This window comes from Tursiops truncatus, chromosome 3 (genome assembly GCF_011762595.2).
Source record: "Tursiops truncatus isolate mTurTru1 chromosome 3, mTurTru1.mat.Y, whole genome shotgun sequence".
Lineage (NCBI taxonomy): Eukaryota > Metazoa > Chordata > Mammalia > Artiodactyla > Delphinidae > Tursiops > Tursiops truncatus.
This window is the reverse complement of record NC_047036.1, coordinates 74,096,713-74,116,544: the sequence shown is the minus strand read 5'-3', so window position 1 is coordinate 74,116,544 and position 19,832 is coordinate 74,096,713. Positions and strand designations below refer to the sequence as shown.

Below are 19,832 nucleotides of genomic sequence, written 5' to 3'. Positions count from 1 at the left end.
ATTTCTATCTATAGCTTTATTTCTTTGAGAAATCTCATGTATGCCTAATTCAACCACCAGTTATATAGGGATGGTTTCCAGCCCAGACAACACTGTTGGGCTCAAGACCTGTTCATAGAAAAGTCACCAAGTTATTGTGACTTAAATGTCATATGGGTACTTCAGACTCAGCTTGCTGAAAGGATTTCTACCCCATGACCCTCACTGCATCTGACATGCAGTAAGCACATACTATGTATTAACTGATTAAATGACATCCCCTCCTCTGCTCCAATTCAGAACCTTCTCCTTGCCAGCTGGTGGAGAATTCCTCAGGTTAGGTTTCCTATACTCTCATAATATCCTGTGCATAACTCTATCATAGCACTTATTATAGTATATTATACTATGGTAGACATTTGTCTGTCTCTTGTCTCTGAACATGAATTCCTTGAAACTACTATTACAGAGACAGTGTTTAACAAATATTTGAAGAAATGAAACTCTTGGAATATTTAACTGAAATTTTTAGGTTTAAAATTAAGATTTGCAAACCAAAGTATACAGATTTTGAGACATTTAATGAGAGCTCTCAAAAGGACATTAAACATACATATGTTTTGAATTCCTGCTAATTTTTTAACCAAAGTTCTTCAACAGATATTCATGGATAAGTGCCAGGCAGGGTCTTAAAAAGAGTGGTGATACATCAGTCAGCAAAACAGAAAATGACTGGTGCCTTCTGAAACCTGTAGTCTAGTGATAAGAGAAAACAGAAATTAAAAATAAATATAATAAATTTGTAAATTATATAATGAATTATAAGTAGAAAAGTGCTATAGATGTAAAGAAAAATTAGAGCAGGTTGAGGAGGATCAAGAGTTTTGGGGGAAGAAGTTCAGTTTGCAGTATTAAATGTGTTTCTTAGGCCACATTATAAGATTTGAGCAAAGACTTGGAAGAAAAGTGTTTGTTTAATGAATATCTGCAGGAAGAATGGTCTGGATAAAGAAAATAACTAGAGCAATGGCCCCAAGCAGTTCCGTGGAGCTGGAGTGGCGTCAGCAAGAAAGAGGGAGAGTAATGTAAAATGGGATGAGAGGAAGCAAGCCCCAGTTCATGTTGGTAATTTTAGGCTGTTGTAAGGATCTTGGCTTTTACTCTAACTGAAATGGAGAGTCATTGCTGAGTTTTAACAGTGATAGGACATGATCACAACTACATTTTATAGAATTGCTCTGTTTTGCTGCACTATGAGTAAATTGTAGGGGAGAAGGGTATATGCTGGGAGATCTGCCATGATGATGAGAGAAAAAGGTGGTTTTGACTAGGATGGTAGCAGAGAGGTGAGAGGTGAGAGGTGAGAGGTGGTTAGATCCTAGGTATTTGAAGGTGGAGCTGATGAGATTTGCAGATGGATTAAACATGGTTTTTGGCCTAAAGGATAGTGTTGTCATCAACTAGGGTCTAAAGGCTGTAGCTAGAACAGATTTGGGGAGAGAAGATCAGATTTGGACATATATTGGATTTGTGTATTAGACATGTACATGGCTTATGTCAGGTCATCAATTCAGGAGAGATATTTAACTTAGAAATATACATTTGCAAGTGTAAGCATATAGACACTATTTAAAGCCATGGAACAATGTGAGATCACCAAAGAATGGGGCCTAGATTGAAAAGAGGAGATCAAAGATTGAGTTCTGGGAATCATTCAAATTAAGAGGCTTAGGAGAAGAGGAAGAACCAGGAAAGGAGACAGAAGAGGCATGAGGAGTAAAATAATGAGACTGTGGCCTGGAAATCAGGCAAAGGAAATGTCTCAAGGAAGAAAGAGTAATCAACTCTGGATTGCTGATAAGCCAAGTAGGACAGGGACTTGGAATTGACCAGTGGGTGTACTATTGTGGAGCTGTGATCAAAGAGAGGAATTTGGCAGTGGTGGTAGTGGTGGTCCAGACTAGGGTGACATTAATAAAGTATAGGAAGGGAGGAATTAGACATAGAAAAGTCTGCTGAGGAGTTTTGCTGAAAAGGGAACAAAAAGATGAAAAAAAAGTCTTAAGATGTGAGAAATAATATTATCATAATCAGCATATTATTTCCCATATGCCAATGGAAGGTCTAGCAAAGAGTGTTATAGGATTAACTGAGGGGCAGAATTTCTGGTGCTATGCCTTTGAGTAGGGATGAAAGATGGGAACTTGTATGAAATTCAGACTTTCACTGAGAAAAGAGCTTGGGAATTGAATGAATGACATCAGGCAGGAAGGCAGAGCATGCAAGTATATGTACTGGGGAATGTGAAGGGTAGATTCTTTGGAGTTTCTTCTCTGCTTCAGTTTTTTTTTCAGTGAAGGAAAAAAAATGTCATCAGCTGGGTCAAGACAGGGAAGAGGATGCGGAGGTCTGAAGAGTGAGAAGATGTGAAATACTTGTCTAGGAGAATAGACATGTGAATGGACTAGAGACATATTTAATGATTATATGACATCATTAAGGCTGTAGGCTATGAACAGCAATATAAAGTGAGACCAGTCAGCATGATGGGGTGTTTTTCTCTAGTCAGATTCAGCTGTACGTATGTGGGAGCAGAGGAGGAAGAAATCTAGTTTTAACCAGAATCAAGAGAGCGGCAAAGGAATTAAAGGTATATGCAAGAAAATAATTATAATGCCTGACCATGGAGGCTTTTTCTTTTAAATTTCAAGTTAAAAAAAATCAAACAGACTTCTTATTTTTGTAAACCAAGATAATATTCTCTGGAAATGGAATGATGAAAATAATGTGTTCATTCATGATAATGTACCAAATAAAAATCTAACTTGAAAATTTAAGTTCAAATGTATTTATGAAGTTTCTTCATCTCTTTTTTAGAACTTCAATGAGATATCACCATTGACATTTCAGCATTTGATTATTCTGCGTGTATTCTCTGAATGGAAGAATTATTGACTACCAAGGTAAGTAAAGTAATGAAATTTAAAAACAAAGTCTCTGACTGTCCAGTCATTTAAAGTATCTCTTCTGGTTAAGATAATATTTAAGGAAACTACTGGAATAGGAGAGAATAAAAAATAACACATTGAAGAGCACTGAATTCACTTCTAAATCTCATTTTCAGAATGGTTATTAACTATATACATATATATCTGTTATTTATCTTATGATTGAAATTACACTGAAAATCTAGAAAAAAATGAAAACTGCATATCTGATGAAGTACTACATCACTCAGATAAGTACAAAATAGTTTTCAGTGATCCTGGTCCTAGGAGAGGTAACACAAATGAATGTGTATATTCCTTTTGCAAATATACATTTTGTTGTCCATGAGGTATGGCCCATTATTTGAAGGAAAACATTTAATTTTTCTTTACTTTATTACATGTTACCTAATTGCTCCTTTCCCGTATGATTGGTTAGAAATTCTTTTCTATTTAAAGTAGCATACTTTGGGCACTAAACGAAGTGGATTTCAAAATAATTCTGTTGAATTGTCTCTTAATCTGACGTATATGAACATATTCATATTGTTGAAAAATGTTGCACTTGTGGGTGTGTACTTACACACAAACTTGTGGGTAGAGGTCTCTACCTTTTATAAGCTTCTCAAAGGGATATTTGATCCCCAATAAGAGTAGTGATAACTGATACATGATACACGATAAAGGGGACACATTTATTCCTATGCTCTAAAGAGGAGTAATTCTAGCTCATCCTTATATCCATTACACAGAGTAAAAATTTGTAGTAGTAGTTCTCTTTTGCATGTAATGAAACTGGGTTACAAAAGGGACAGGTAGATGTACCCAAATCACCCAAAAGGCAACAGTGTCAAACACAAAAGCCACATCTAAAAAATTCCCTTTCCAATGGACTAACCAGGAGCATGCAGTTTTTCAGCTGTGAGCAATTGGCTACTGATAACCTTGTTCATTAACAAATCAAGTAGCTGTTCAGATCTGCAGAAAAGCCCCCATGTTGTCCTTAAATACTCCAGTACAAAGTCAGTGTAAACCAATTAAGTTACACGATGGGAAAAGCATCAGATGTGTAACTGATGATTCACTTAACCTCATCCCACTCTTCTTTTAGCTTTCAATAATCATCAACCTCCAGAAAATGATAAGCTTTTACATCAAACATGAATAAATATTCCAGGGTGAATTCTACTGTTTAAAGAGAAACACACATTTTAGGAACTTTTAATTTTTTTTCTGTGTGGCTACCTAAACTTTAATCATTTTTTTTACTCTTAAAAAATACTTTAAAATAGTAACTGGAAGTAATATATGGCCCAAAAGATTTTACTATTATGTTAGGAAATGCTGTTTGCACTTAAAAAAATTGTCCCATTATCAACGGAAAAAATGGTGAAGATATCACTTTTCAGATTATAATATTGTAATGAACCAAACTATCAAGATGTACTTAGTTCATGTAAGATTTGTAAAAAGAAATCTAAATTAGGATTTAAGGGAGTGTGGCAAATTTAACACATAAAATTATACATATTATTTACATTTTTCACATAAATGGAATAAAGCATATGGTCTACTGTTAGTTAACAGTTACTAACCTTTTTTAGTTAACAGTTACTAACCTTTGTAACTGTTAGTATTTTAGAAATAATTCAGTTCAAAACTCATTATGCAAGAGTTGAAATGATTTTACCCATATCTTTATAATTGCTTACTTATTTGGTAGTATCAAAATTGTGGCCAGTATTAATCTTAAAATCACAGAAATTTTGGAACTTCAAAGGACTTGCAAGGTCCTTGGATCCAACTTCTTTATTTTACTTCCTCAATAAAAACTCATTAGGAAAATAATCCTATTTTTCACATTCATTTCTCAAAGAAACACAGATTTCTATGCTCTGTCACCCAGCCCCACTCTCTCAATGAAAGGAATGACCTTGAATTGAACTGTAGGAAGTAAATGGAATAAAAGTTTACTGAAAAAGTTTAGTAAGGATACAGAAGATTGATGCGTATATTTGTGTTGGACACCCTTCCTTGTGCTGCATATTCAAAGTGATAGGATCATGTTATTTATTATATTTTTCAGATCATTTGCAATGTTAATTTATATGAGTTTGATATCGCTTTTGTCTCTTAGTTGTGTGTTATTCTGAGAAATCCCTGGGGAAGCAAAGGATTTATATGCTTTGTGTACACGTTCTGCAGACTAAGCACTCTGGCATAATTATTTTTGGCACTCACTAACTGATTAAAACATCCAATTTAACTCATGATCAGTAAGATTAAACCTTTTTAATATACCTCAAAAGTAAATTATCATTTACTACTCAAACATCCCTTTCTGCACATGTCCCCAATAAAGCCATTATTTTTCCGTTAATGTACCTTTTAATGAGGATTCCCTTTTATTTCTTCCTTTGGGCAAAACTGCCTTACCCTTTACAGAGAGGTAGGAACAAAGATGAGATGGAGGCTGACTAGATAAGTACATGGGTTTCTAATGTCATACCAATTACAAGTCTTTATTTTTGTTGTATTCCATAAGGAATTTGCTGTTCAAGAAAACATGTCCCTGATTTGAGTTTATTTGATGTATAGACAAATGGGAACAGTTAGAAGAAAATAATATTTGAAAAAAATCCTTTACCTGACTCGGGGAAAAAAACTGTCATCTTTTATTTAATTTTAAAGTAGTTATTTTTAAAAACTTAAGTGTTACATTTCAGTCTTGCAGTGAAACCCACTTAACAGAATACCCAAAACACTTTTCAATATTAGAATGATTTGAAGGGAAAAAATGTTCCCAAGAATTAAAAAAGCATAATATAATCCTACATTACGATAATTGTAATTGGCAAGTCCTCTAACCTGCTGAGGACCCTTGCAGTGGTTTATCACTGTATTGAGAGAGGAGGAAAATAAAATGTAATAGATAACATGCATTGGTTAAGCTAGGGCCTCGTGGAGCTTTGAAACAGTCACAAGTGTAAGCACCTCCCTCACATGCTGAGGGAGGTACGGGGGAACTCAGATTAGTAGAATCCTCCTGTGTGGATGCTAGAGCGTTACTGTGTACAAATGTCTTGATTACTGCCTTTTATGCATAGGATTAACATCAGATGAAACAAGAATTATGGAGTAAGGCTTTAGATAGAAAATAGGTCAAGTCAATGCAATAAATATCCTGTCAGAATTTTGATCCAGATTTACAAATACTTCACCAGATTGCTAATAAGCCTGTAGCCCCTCATGTAAATATTTGAACAGTATGAAAAAGGCTTCTGAGTTAAACAAGACTACCATGCCCCAAATAGGTTGAACTACTGAAATGTTGTCATAAGCCAGGCAGAAGGGACACTTTTCTGGAATACGTGGTAGACAGACCCAAAACACTGCCAAAACTTTTCCCCTAAATTGTCAGGAAATCAAAATCTCAAAATAGTCTAAATCTAGCCATTGGTTACACAAATTCTAAGAGCTTGAAGAAGCAAGCTTACAAAAACTTTGCATAGATATCTGATTCTTGGATCTATAATAAGTGTTGGAGTCTTCTGGAAATACCAAGGAAAGAATTGGTCACTCCTAAAAATATCTTTAAAATGACCATATCCATAGGGTGGTCTCCACTCCAAGATATATTGTAGACATGGGAATATCTTAAGGATCCACTAATAAATGTGATTTTTTTTTTATTAGGTGTGTTTGTGCCAGCACTCTAGACCTTAGGGGCCACACATTAGCATAAGTTCAGTGAGCATACATTTTCTCCATCTCCCCATTCCACATAAAATTAGAGAATAATTTACTGTTGAGGTATAAGATATGAATCCCTTTGTTAGTGTATTAGTTTCAACAGTTATTAAAACTTGTGTAAGACCTATCACATTTCCATTGTACCGTTGAAGGAAATATATGGTCTTTCTTCATTTTTTTTTCCTTTAACTTTTTGGCCAAATAAGAGACTAAAGGCTTCAAGTAAAACATTTTTTTAAAAAGTGAAAATGATAGTAATAAATGTTCTATTTTCTTTCTTCTGGTTCTACCAGCTATTCTACCAAATATCTAATATATTTACTTGATGCTAATTGATGAAATAATAATAGGCATCCTTTCCAAACAAGAAGTGAGTTCAATTACTGATTATACCATCTGTAAAAAGGGAGTATTCTATCACTTTCCAAGAGTGTGATTTATTTTTAACTAAGAATGAAAACTTAACTTTGAAAATGGGAGGGGTAAGTTTGTTGTGCTTAAACTTTCATAAATTGGCAACTTTTGGCACAGGTGCCAAAGATAGAACAAGAATAAATGTCTCAAGCCTTGGTTATTAGAGTTTGATCATAAGCGTTGTGGTGTAGAATTCATGGATTATTCATGTGTAATTACAGATAGCTATTGTGCTCCTTTAAATCATCCCTATGGCCCATTATGGTCCATAACAACTGAAATAGCAATTGTCATAGTAAGGTTTGGGCTCTGTCACAGAGTGTGGACTATAATCAATAATGATGAATGGTAAAATTTTACATCAAGCAGTCTAAAGTCTGGTTGGCTCCCTCCATAAATCTGTACAAACACCAAGCAGAGCAGCTGCAGGGTCTGGAAATTTAAAAGCCAACACTCGCCTTACCCCCTACACACATTTACCTCTGTAAAAGTTAAAAAAAAAATAGGGAGGAAAGAAAAAAGGAAATGCTCAATATATCAATTCTAATAATCCACACGCTGTTTGAAGAATTTCCCTCTATTTAAATGGGAGTGAACCCTAGGTTGTTTTCAAGGTCAATTTCAGGTGAAAAGGGGGTCATCTAGAAGTCACTCAGGCTCCCATGCAGGTCAATAACGCCTCTTCACTTCCACAGCAGACAAGCCGCTCACACCCAATCAATCCACCAACGCTGCTGCTGCACCCAGCGTAATGAACAGTGAATAAATGTAGCCTATCATCACAAAACATGCTTTTTAAGTACCTTTCCTTTTCATGTAAAACCTCTCGCTGTCAAATTCTACATTCACTCATCCAGCAGTGAGTAGCAAAAGTGAGAAATCAGACTCTCATTGGGGTTGGTAAAAGGTCACAGCTGACAGACAAGGAGGTTAAACTGCCGAGTTAAAATACTGTTCATTACCCACTGCAGCTTTTTGCTAACTACACTTCTTTGTGTTAGAGTCAAGCAGTACATCAATATGCCCCTCCTCCTAATTTATTAGCAATTGTTGAATTGTATGGGGTGGGCGCTAAAAGGGAAATTGATGTCTTATAGGTGCATATATATGTATAAATTCTTTTGCTTTTGCAAAATTCGAATTCCTTATCTATTTTCATACTCAATACCCTATCCAGCATTGTGTCTACTTGAGATGCACCCTAGTTTTTAGGGAAACATGATTCCTAAGATCAGAAGAGACTGAGTAATCTGAATTCTAAAGGCACAGGATCAGTTGTTTGGAGACTTTTATAATTCACATTTTTTTCCTAAAAATAATTGTATATAAGGCATTTTGATTTTTTCAATCAAAATTTTGATATGGGAAACTATAATTTACACCAAAACAAGCAAAAAAATGCATGTTAAATATACGTAATGTTTCAAATTGCAATTTATTAAAAATTGCAAGATAGTCTTTTGCTGATAAGGTTAGCACCTATCAAACACATAATGGAGTTCAGAATATAATCTGTTATTTTTTCAGGGAAGTGTGTAATACCTGCATTTTTTTCCATTAATTCTGATATAGTCAAAGGAGCCTTTAACAACAGTGAGTAATCGCAGGAGTGTAAGTGGAAATAGTACTTTTTCTGAATTCAGTTGACTAAATGAAATGGTTTGGTGTGAAATCTGATGGATTAGAATAATTTTCCAAAAATGAAATTTCATTCTTTGATTAATTAGTACGTAGGTGGAATTCCCTTTATTGAAATGCAGAGGCTTCGTATTTAAAGATCCCAGTATGAAAACAAGTCAGAGAGTATTCCAATACAAAATCACAAATCATGAATAAAATAAAGGTTTACTTACATGCTCTCTACAACAATAATTTGACTCAACAAAATTACCATTATCTATTTACATCTTTAAAAAATGCATTCTGAGATTTATTCTGGAAAAAAATATATCTTTTTTTTACCCCCTCCTGTATGCCTTCTCTCTCAGTGGGACTGAAAATAAAATGTTATGACTTAAATCACAAGAGGCTAACATCATTTTTAGCAACAAGGGCTGCATAATTTCAAGACTATGAGTGAGTCGCTGACTTTAACTAAAATGTTTCAGTTCTCTGCGTATATAGGTACATAAATAATTCAGAATTAATCCCTGCAGAGGGGACAATGGGAATCGTAAATTATCCATGTGCCGTCCTCAACATTAGAGGCAATGAACCTATAGTAACAAACTATGAGTGTTACTCATTACATACATTTCACAGACACCTTAACCTTTTGAATATTAATTTCCCTCTGCAGCTTGTAGCTAGGCAGTATCATTTTTTTCATTTTCCTTCCCATTCCTCTTGCCTTCATTTCCTTCTCTCCTTTTCTCTTTTACAAAATCTCCCAAATCGTATGTAAGCCGCAGCTATTGAGTGGATGCATTGCAATACATTGATTTGTTACAGAAAGGCTGTTTCTTTTTTTTTTTAAGCAGCATGTTTTTCTGTAAAAAATCCCTTAATATTATATGTAGCCCCTCTGTAGAATGTAAGGTGAGGTGTCACAGTCAGACTGTCCTTATGAAGATAAACGGGGTTGCAAATCTGGGCCAATCTGACTTCACTGGGGTTGACGGTGTCCCTTGAATTTCACAAAAATATATAATAATTTTTTTAAACTAGGAAGATATTGCAGAATTGTCATAATTTTCATCCAAAGATGAAAATAAAGTTTTTAAAAAAGAAGTACAGTAGCTCCTAATTATAAAATTTATTAGGTCTTTAACTGTTAAATTAGGGAGCTTATTTTTTTAAAAAGACTTAATGAGCTATAACAGTGTGTATTCTCATTTTTGTCTCTAAATTACCCTCTCAGTTAAAAATACTCTGATAAGCTTTATAACTCTTATTTTGAAAGATATACAGAGAACAGAAAGATTTCTTTCTAGTCTAATTCATTATGCCCCATTCCTGTCTATTAGATAAGATCAATTGAAATGCTGATCATGAAAAATTTTTTTCATAAATAGAATTTATACAATAAATATAAATACATAATTGTGTGTGAGGATGTACCTAAATATCAACACACATGCTTATGTGTATTATACACACATATATATATATATTTATATATAAAATTATGTGAACAGAATTAGAAATCCCAGCAATAAGCTGAACTACATATACTATGAAGGGGGCCCACAGACATGGCTGGAGTGAAATGCAACAAAATTGTTTCCACACCAGGCTTTTCCAATATTTCATCATGCCCTTCCCCAGCATGGTTGCATGTCTTGTTCCCTCATCTCTTTCAGGTCTTCAATTACCTTTCTATACCTTCTACCAGTGCCCAATTTAAGATTACAAACCTACCAATACCAAAATCTTATTTTCTTTCCTTACTTTATCCATCTCTGACGCTCTTTTAACTCTAATATAATATATAGTGTGCTTATTTATATACTTATTGTCCTGGCTGGAAGTTCTTTGAGGGCAGGGAGTTTCATTAATTTTGTTCACTGCTATATCCTGAATGCCTGAGAGATAGTAGGAGCTCAATAAATATGTTGAAGAAATGAAACACAGTAGTACATTTGAGGTGTCAAGTACTATTTGAGAATCACTATAGTCCCAGTATGGCTGGATAATGGGACTAATTATGACATTAATCTAATGCAACACGGCCTTCTCTTTCTGTGTCATTCCCCCTCCCTGCCCAATATGTTAAATTTGGGCATCCATTGCCTTCAGACTCTCCCTGCAACTGCTTTTTTTTTTTTTTTTTTTTTTTGCAACTGCTTTTATTAAAGTGAAAACTTTCAGTAAAAGTCTCATATCATTCATTTACAAATTACATTGAACTTGTCAATTTGTCCTGCAAAATGTATTTGCATTCTAAGCTTTATCTCATATGATACAATTAATGGATTTGTTTTCTATTGAAATTTCCAGTATAGACAATGTTAGGTGAAATAATTTCTTTTTCATTTTGGTTTAGTAGATTCTCATTTTATTGATCTTTAATTCATGTTATTTAAATTCCTATTCTTTTCACCTACATATAAGGACAATTCTAAGGTTCATTTAAGTAAACTGGGAATTGCCTTACCACGAGCTGAGGTGGAGCTACCAGGCACACACACACCGGCTCTTTTTCACAGAGGGCAAAAACAATTCTCAGTATTTTGAATTTGGTAACAAATTATATTTTCTTATTAAAAAGCAGACATTTAAACCAAAAGTCCAAAGAGTTTTTGAAATTACTGAAGACCTGGGTTTAGCTTTTACTTAGGTAGTGGTATTAGTAGATGTGAAGAAAATCAAAGAAGAAACTTCACCTTAAAAACTTGGGCTATCTGCCCCCAGTCTTACCCCAGGAGAGAAATTTGTGGAACTGAGTTATATTTTATCCCATCATTTTGGCATCAATGATATTGATGTAAAATTAAGAAATCACAATTCATAAAAGTAACATATGGAAGCTACATTGAAGCTACAGCATATGATTAAACTGTTATTCTCCATATTTATGTGGAATCCTGAAAACAAAGACCCAGTAAATAAATGGCAGCCTTTCTAGACCAAGTTGTGAGTATGTTATTTGAGTATATCTTTTTTTTTTTTTGGTAATCCAATCTCTTTTCTATTCAGTTAGCAGAAGTGATCATCATTTAGTGACAAATGACAGTGTTGTCAGGAATGAATCTCAATAATTAATCACAGTTGTGTAAGAAGCATAACATTGTAATTTTCTATAAATGAACTTAGGTTCTACTTCAGTGTTTCACTTGGAAAATGATGTCAACCATTCAGGGTGCTCTCTACCCATGTCTGTTGGTAGAAGTCTATATTTCTGGGGCTTATGCAGTGGCCTAGCTTGGAGGTGGGGATAAGCATCTTGCATGCCATCGTTGCCATCACCTAAATTGGCATCTGCAGGGGCATCTATTTACGTAAAGAGTTTGCCTTTTAGACCAAGCACAGCCCACCTGTATCCCTCCCTTATGAACCTACATGGCTTCTTTTTCATAGTTGCTTTAATAATCTCCTAGATACAAAAGACATTGCAATTTTTGGCCTCTCTTTAGGGCCACAGGAAACTTCTCGCTGTTCCTCTGACTTACTGGAGCATAGATTGTGTCAGGAACAAATAAGTACACACCCCACTGAGTCATCTTTACTCACCTCCTCCTGCACCATCCGTGCTGGTTGAGAGGGTAACACCAGGGTGGTATAGCTTTTCTGATTACTGTAGTACAATACATGTGAGCAGTGAGCACCAATCTTCTTTGTCCTTTGATTTCCCCAAACCCATTTGAACATCGTTCTCTGCTTGCCTTCCTCTTCTCTTATTACTCCCTTAAGAAGCAGGAGACTGGATCCTGATTGTAAAACAGAATTTTAGGATAGAATTGTTTAGGGTACTTGTGAAAATCCTGCATGGTGCCATACAAGTTTTTAGAAAGGACTATTTAGAATTGGCATGTTTACACATCCAATCAGCTGTTAAGTTGAGTTATCTCTATGACAATGTACTAACCCACAGTGAGATATGTAATGTATGGAACAGTTACTTCAGTTTGGAGCAGAAGAGAATAGACCACATTTTCTTTCTGTAGGAAGTAATGAGAGCAGGGGGAAAAGTAGAACTCTTTGTGACTTATTTCAGTATCCCCTTGAAGAGTGCAGAGTAGTGGGGGATGAATTTAAAGTGAGGAAACCAATTCAGAAGAGCTCTGAGGTACAACTTCCTGAGGTACTAGTTTTCTTGATTTTTAGTTTTCTTAGGGGGATTCATTTCTAAAGGTAGTCAGACTATGATTTAGCAGGGAGATAACTTCTTGTGAAACATGAATGTTGACCTCCTTATAAAATTATCCTCATTCTGCAGGGAAAGAAAGAAATTAGTGAACACATGTCCTGGTTATTCACTTTCATCATTTTTCCTTCTCCGACCCCAAATACATGGTTATACGTGCTGGGTGTCCATGTTTAATAACTTTCTTTAAAAGTTAGTTCATTAAGTTCAGAGCAAAAAGAGAGAACAGTTATAGGCAAAATGCTATTTAGTGACATTCTATAAATAAAAGATTAATATGGTTAAAACATCTTCACAATATATTTGAACTGAGTGAGCCTATTCAATCAGTTAAGTCTTGGAGGTAGACCTGAAGGGGTGAAAAATTACAGTATTATCAAATTATTAAACTTTTAATTCGCATTTAAATCAACTACAGTTCTGTGAATTGGACAACCAGGGTAATTTGGAATATATAATGGAAACCATGTTGCCAAAAGACTCTGTGTGTAGTGTGGAATGAATGCACTGACTTTCTTGCCATTTTCAGTACTTTGCACACAGTACGTGCTAGGTAAATGCTTGCTGAACTACTTTAGAAAACCATCCCTCTCCATTCCCATAAGTGCCCATAAATTATTTCTTCCTGAAAGATTTTAGGTCAGGTTCTAGGACCTACCATCCTTAGCAATATAGTCTATTGGCTTAAAGCATAGTAATGTAATAATAAATAAAATAATGTAATAATCTGCAAATACCTAGCAGACAGTTAACATAATTAGCTATACATTGTTTTTTTTTTCTGAAAACTATATGAATAGATAAAAGAAGGTGTCTAATGAGACCATGAAGCTACTAAGCATCTGAAGATAAAAGTGGTACCACAGAGATGAAAAATTATTTTTTAAAAATGCAGAGGCTAGTGACATCAATGAAGTGTTTATACTTATCTCTCAATTTTGTTATGCATTATTTTTCTTATTTATAAGCTAGACAATAACTGCCATCTACTACTTAAAATTTAAATGTTCATCCTGTGAAAATATCAGATGCAAAGCAAAGCTAGGTGATGTTTCCTCCAATGTATTGATTCATTCCTAATATTGATATATTGGAAATAATAATGTTACATATAATATTAAAATAACATTGTGATAATGTTATATGAAAATTTCTCAGTGAAAGTAACAAATATATGCATTCTTTTAAAAATCAAACTTAAAAATAAAGAACAAGCTAATCTAACTTTTAAATTTTTATAGTTGTGACATGCGACCACTGGGATATTTCTAGAAATGGTATTATATTTAACACCCATTTTTCCTTGTCCCACTTTACCCTTGTAATTTTTTGATGTACCATGATCAAACAGTGCGCCCAAGGTTATTGCTTCTCTGAGAGATGGTATTTCTGGGGATGACCTTATAATACTTTCAGACACATTATTGCTGCCAACATTTGGTGATAATGTGTAGAGAAAGGGCTAGGACTTAATTGTAGGAACTAGGCAAAACTATTGGAAAATGTTAAAGTTTAGAGGCCCCAGAAATTTAACTCCTCCATTTGTTGTGTATAGGTATGTATATACACATAAGCACACACACATATATATGTGACTCCAAGAAAGAAAATTTCCAGAGGTGAAGTACCACATATATACATGTATGCATACACACACACTCACACATATGTGTTTGTATAATTAATTCATTGAATGATTCCTACATAAAAGCTCCTGTATACATTGTATGTGTCTCAAGATACTCAAAAACCTGAAAGTTCTCTACAAATTTTAACACCAGTAATAACCCACCATGGTTAGTGTTATAGGATATCCACATTATAACTTTTTTCTAGTGCCTGATTTCTGAAGGGCTCCACATGTCCTTCTAAATTTTCTTTAAAGTTCATGGATGGATTGAATGATTGAACCATATCTTAAAAGTTGATGAGTCAACTAGAAAGAATGTGGTGAAGCAAAGATATTCATCTACTCAACATTTTCCAAAACAAGCCTTGGTTCAGAAAGTTGGAAAAGTAGCACACACACTGACTATTTGGGTATTTTTTCAGGGTGCCATTCAGTAGATAGAAGAAATAAAAGCTAATTTATTGAGTTAATGAAGGCCCCAAGATTAGATGAAATTTCAAGGAACAAGTTTGGATTAGAACAAATCCCTCAGGCTTAAATTAGGTAACAGTAATAGTCCATTTCCTTCATGGAATTAGACTACAAGTTCCTTTATAGCTGTAATTTTATCTTCTTAATGTTATATCCTTGGCAGCCAGGATATAGTAGACATTCAATTCATATAAGCTGAATTGGTGAATGAATGAATGAATGATTGAAAAAAAGCAATTGAAAACCTTTTTCAGTTTATCATTACTGATAAACTGAAGTTATAAGTACTCAGTGGTTTTGCCTAGTGAAACACATTCTACTAGACAACATAATGTGAAATTAAAATGAATTAAGGTATAATAAAATAAATACAATATTTGTAAATGTTAATCATTAAAATAAATCTTTGCCTTAGAGGCAAGTATGAGTTAAATTAGTTGTATCTTTTCACAATGTTGTAATTCGTATGACTCTCAAATGCTTCATTTATTAGGGGTAACACTTTTTTATTTTTCTTAATCTTTCTTTAAAGTTATGTTAAAATTAAAGAGTACCTTTTTATTCAAAGAAAACTCTAAATGAATAGAAAACTATTGTCTGGATATTCTGATGAAGGAGAATGAAAAAATATCTATGCTTGAATATTTGTAGTTATGTTAGATGAGCACAAGATAATTGTGTGCTTAAAAAGAATAAATCAAGTAAGCCCACTTGACTGGGACTTACATATTACATGGTTTTCCTTCTTAGAGGAAAAAAAACCCTTATGAACCACAGTCCAATTATTCAATTTTGCTTCCTAATTATGGAAACTACTCATTTCTTGGCCTCAAGCAATAGATGATACATCTCTGAAGGGTGACACAAAATCTGTCACCATCTATGGCTCATTTTAGTCAATGTAAATATTTTTGGAAAACAAAAATAAATAGTTTAGAAATTCCTGCCTTCACCGTGGTTGAGATATACATCATTCCTGATATGTGAACTCTGGTTCATATCCTCCTTTAGATAAGATTGTGGGGTATGCTTTTCTCCTCTAGGACAGTGAAAAACACAGAAAGACAGCAATTGGAACATGACTATAGACATGTTTTCTCATAATAAAAGCTGGTGTTTAAGCTATCAGTGAAATTAGAATTAAATTGGGCCAATAGCTCATGTTTTTAGAACTATCATTTAAGAAATTATATCCATTTCTCTCCTATATGCCACAAAAAGGATATTGCAAAGTAACAAATTGAGATAAATCTCCTTCCATACCTTCTCAAGTGTCCTCTGAAGGAGCTGAAGATTCAGAGACAAATTAAGCTCTTCAAAAAATGTGTTCTAATAGCTTTAAAGATTATAGAGAGGATTAATGAGATGGTATGTATGGAATGCTTGCCATGCAATCATGAAATTCCGTACTAAATATAGTTGCTCTTAAAATTACAAACAAGTTTCGTAGCAACCATCCCTTATAGGATGTGGAGTTCCTGGAATCACCTATTGGATAGAATAACTTTATAATAATAAAGATTTGAAGAAACGTTTCCACTTTAACTTAAATATTTACCTAGAAAAGCTGGCCCACATATTTATTTACGGAGCAGCTGTTTTTGCCATTTTTGCTTCTTTTTCCAGTAGTTCTCATGAAAAGTTAGGGGCTTACTAACTTAACTCACGAAAATATATTAGTGTATTTTAAAGACAGCAATCACAAATCATGAGAATCATACTTCTTATTTAACTATGTAGACTACTTAAGGAGTATGAATTTAAAAGAAATTAGTGACAGCAAATTCTTATTTATTATTGTCGGTGGATAGTATTGAAAATAATTGAAAATAATTAAATTTCTAGAATTTTTTTTATCACCCTTCCTATATTAGTGAAAGAAACATTATTTTGTGAAATCAAGAAGGACAATATTTTGAGAATCATGTTTAATTTGAAAGCAGGGATTATTTGAAAGACAGAAATATGAGGTAAAGCTAACAATATTTAAGTAATTGGAACTCAGAAACAAATTCCTGGCTGGATCTTTTTAAAACCAGTAGAGCCACTTTTTTTCAAAATTTGAGATACCACCAAACTAAAGAGAGGACATGAATAAATACTATTCAAATAATTGTATTGCCTTATAATGAAGCATTCCACAATATAGCAATAGAAGAGATTCAAGGGCTAGAATGTTGACTTGTCAGATCACATGTTTTGTAGAGTATAAAGTACAATGACATATAATAATAAGCATCAAAATAATGAGGCAAATCTTAAATAAGAGGGTATGCATATGCAAATTAAATCATGTAGCATAATTCTGCCCACTAAATGTTAGTTGAATTGAACTTTTAATGTTTTATCATTAGGGAATATTTTAGGTCAATGAACTGATAGAATGACAATTTGATTTCCTGGATAAAGTTCCCTTATTATTTCCTTCTACTTTATACTTTAGGCAAACAAAACTTATTCAGCTGGAGGGGTGTCATGATAAGGAGAAAGATCATACTGTTAACATCAGTTGAATCATACAATAAATGGGTACATACGGGTACATTACAGTCTCTTGTTGTTTGTGTGTTCTGCCTTCATTTTATAGATAAAATTTATTACTACTTAACATATTCTGTCTCCACCCACTAGATTGTGTATTCCATGGGAATAAGAACTTCATCCATTTTGTTCATTTCTGTATCCTCAGAACCTGGGATGTAGTAGGATTTAAATAAATATTTGTGGAATGAAATAATTGACATCAACATTCATATAGACATATTTATGAAAACTTTTATGCTCTTATATGAGTAGAAAAGATAGTGATATATATTACGCCCAATGTTTGCCATAAGATTGACTTAATAGATTGAAACATGAATGACTTAATAGATTTTTTTTAACAAAGAAAACATAGATACTATTCATAGGAAAATCGTAGACTAGCTATGTAAAGATTAGAGTAGGAGATAGAAAAGACACCCCAAACTAACAAGAAAGTGTTTTATTTTTTATAGAATTTCAGTTGGCTAATATGGATGTATGACCAAAATTGTAGACTTATTTCTAGAATATGTGGCTCCTGGGTGTGGTAGTTCTGTAAAGACCAGCAGGATAATTTTCTTTCTAAAATAGAGCCAAGGATTACATTTAGTGTAAGTATTCCATGTAAGAATAAGATACTTGTTTAGATTTGAAGGGGAAAAAGTAATGCCTAAAGAGACAGAAGGGTTTGGGATGCTAGATGGTAAAACTTACTTTGTTTTAAGTACTTATAATATACAAAAGACCATTTTCATATTTTAGCTTACTATTTATATCATTGATATTTAATACTCATTTGTAAATAACCACAGACTACATATTAATAAATACCTTTCTAATGGATTAATTTCTGGTACTTTTTGGGATGACCGTGTTTTCTTTGTCAGTATTTAGAATGCCATCAGATAATCTTGTTAGAACTTTGACAATAAGGAATGAGACTCCATAAATTCAGCTTATAGCTGTGACTAAACTTACATATTCTCATCTCACTTCACTTAATAATTAAAAGAAATCAAACTTACTTTACTTCAAAAAATATGGGTTGCTTAGAAACTCCTCTAGAATTGGTTTCACAAAATAGATATCTTGGCTAATAGTAAAGGTGCAGTGCTGATTTTACTGTATGGAAGTTTTTGATTTCTTGAAATTGGGCTCCAGTTAAAGAACTTTGAAAGTGCCCATCAAATGCTAAGAGTCTCCTAAAAATGTGAAGTTTCAAGTGATGTTCTATGAAAGAAAGGCATTAGGCTAATTTTTCCACTAAATGTAACTAATTCTTTGCATTAAATTAATCAGATATTTTGCTGTCATGAAGAGATATCCAAAATGATAAATTGGAGGTGATAACACAGTAGGCAGGCACAGAATCCTGTCTTATACTGACGTTGAGCATAAGCAAATTTGAAATGGTAATTATTAGTTCTTTCCTTCAATTGTCTGAGCATCTAGACTGAAAGTGATATTTTTCCCTTAGTTATTTTGACAAATCACTCAATTCTTTTTTTCATTCTGAACATAATTCTCATATAAGCAAATTTGTGAAACTTTCTATAACCATTATTCAACTGTAATTTAGCCTCCATAACTGGGGAAAGATGCCATTTTAGAATCGATATCATCATGATACATCCATTTGATCCATACTTTTAAAATCCCATGCATAGTTAATATAATTGTTCTAGATTTTTGTTTTCTTATGCTGCATAAGTGTCCTAAAGGTCTATGGAACTCAAGCACCCACCCCCCTTTGTCAACACACACATTCTAGCTTAAAATAGCTGCATGATTTCTTTAATTCACAGATCATTATTGTTATTATTTGTTCAGATACTGTTTATACCCAATTTAGAATTTACATTTCATACATAGCTACTTGGGCATCAATTTCAACCTTCAAAGCTGTTAGCAGAAATACATAGATCTTTGAAAACATTGGGAACAACCAATTGATGGGAGCATTCTATGCTGATTTTCAGTATTTGACACAAATTTAGCTGACAGTTACTTTAATTAAAAAAATAAAATACTAGAGTAGAAAGTTATTCACCAGGAGGTAAGTGAAGACTACCAGGAATCAGCTAATGACTTGTTCTTACATTAGACTGAACCTAGGTCAGAAAGGTAAGAAAGGTAAGCATCTAGCTATTATACGGCCAACTTTATATCATTCAAGTCAAGCTTGAAAAAGCAGGTTTCAGATGTTGACTTTTGCTTTCCCCAGATATATATGATCTTTGGAGGAGAAAAAGACAGCTTTAGACCC

The 19,832-nt window shown here is 33.6% G+C and overlaps 1 long non-coding RNA gene across 1 annotated transcript in view; it reads left to right on the top strand.

Annotated features, from left to right (window-relative positions):
- LOC109549090 (uncharacterized) overlaps positions 1 to 19,832 on the top strand; it is a 677,834-nt gene that overhangs the window by 455,099 nt on the left and 202,903 nt on the right. The window contains exon 9 of the long non-coding RNA XR_012330755.1: positions 2,857 to 2,942. This is a non-coding gene — a long non-coding RNA (uncharacterized lncRNA). The remainder of the gene's footprint in view (positions 1 to 2,856; positions 2,943 to 19,832) is intronic.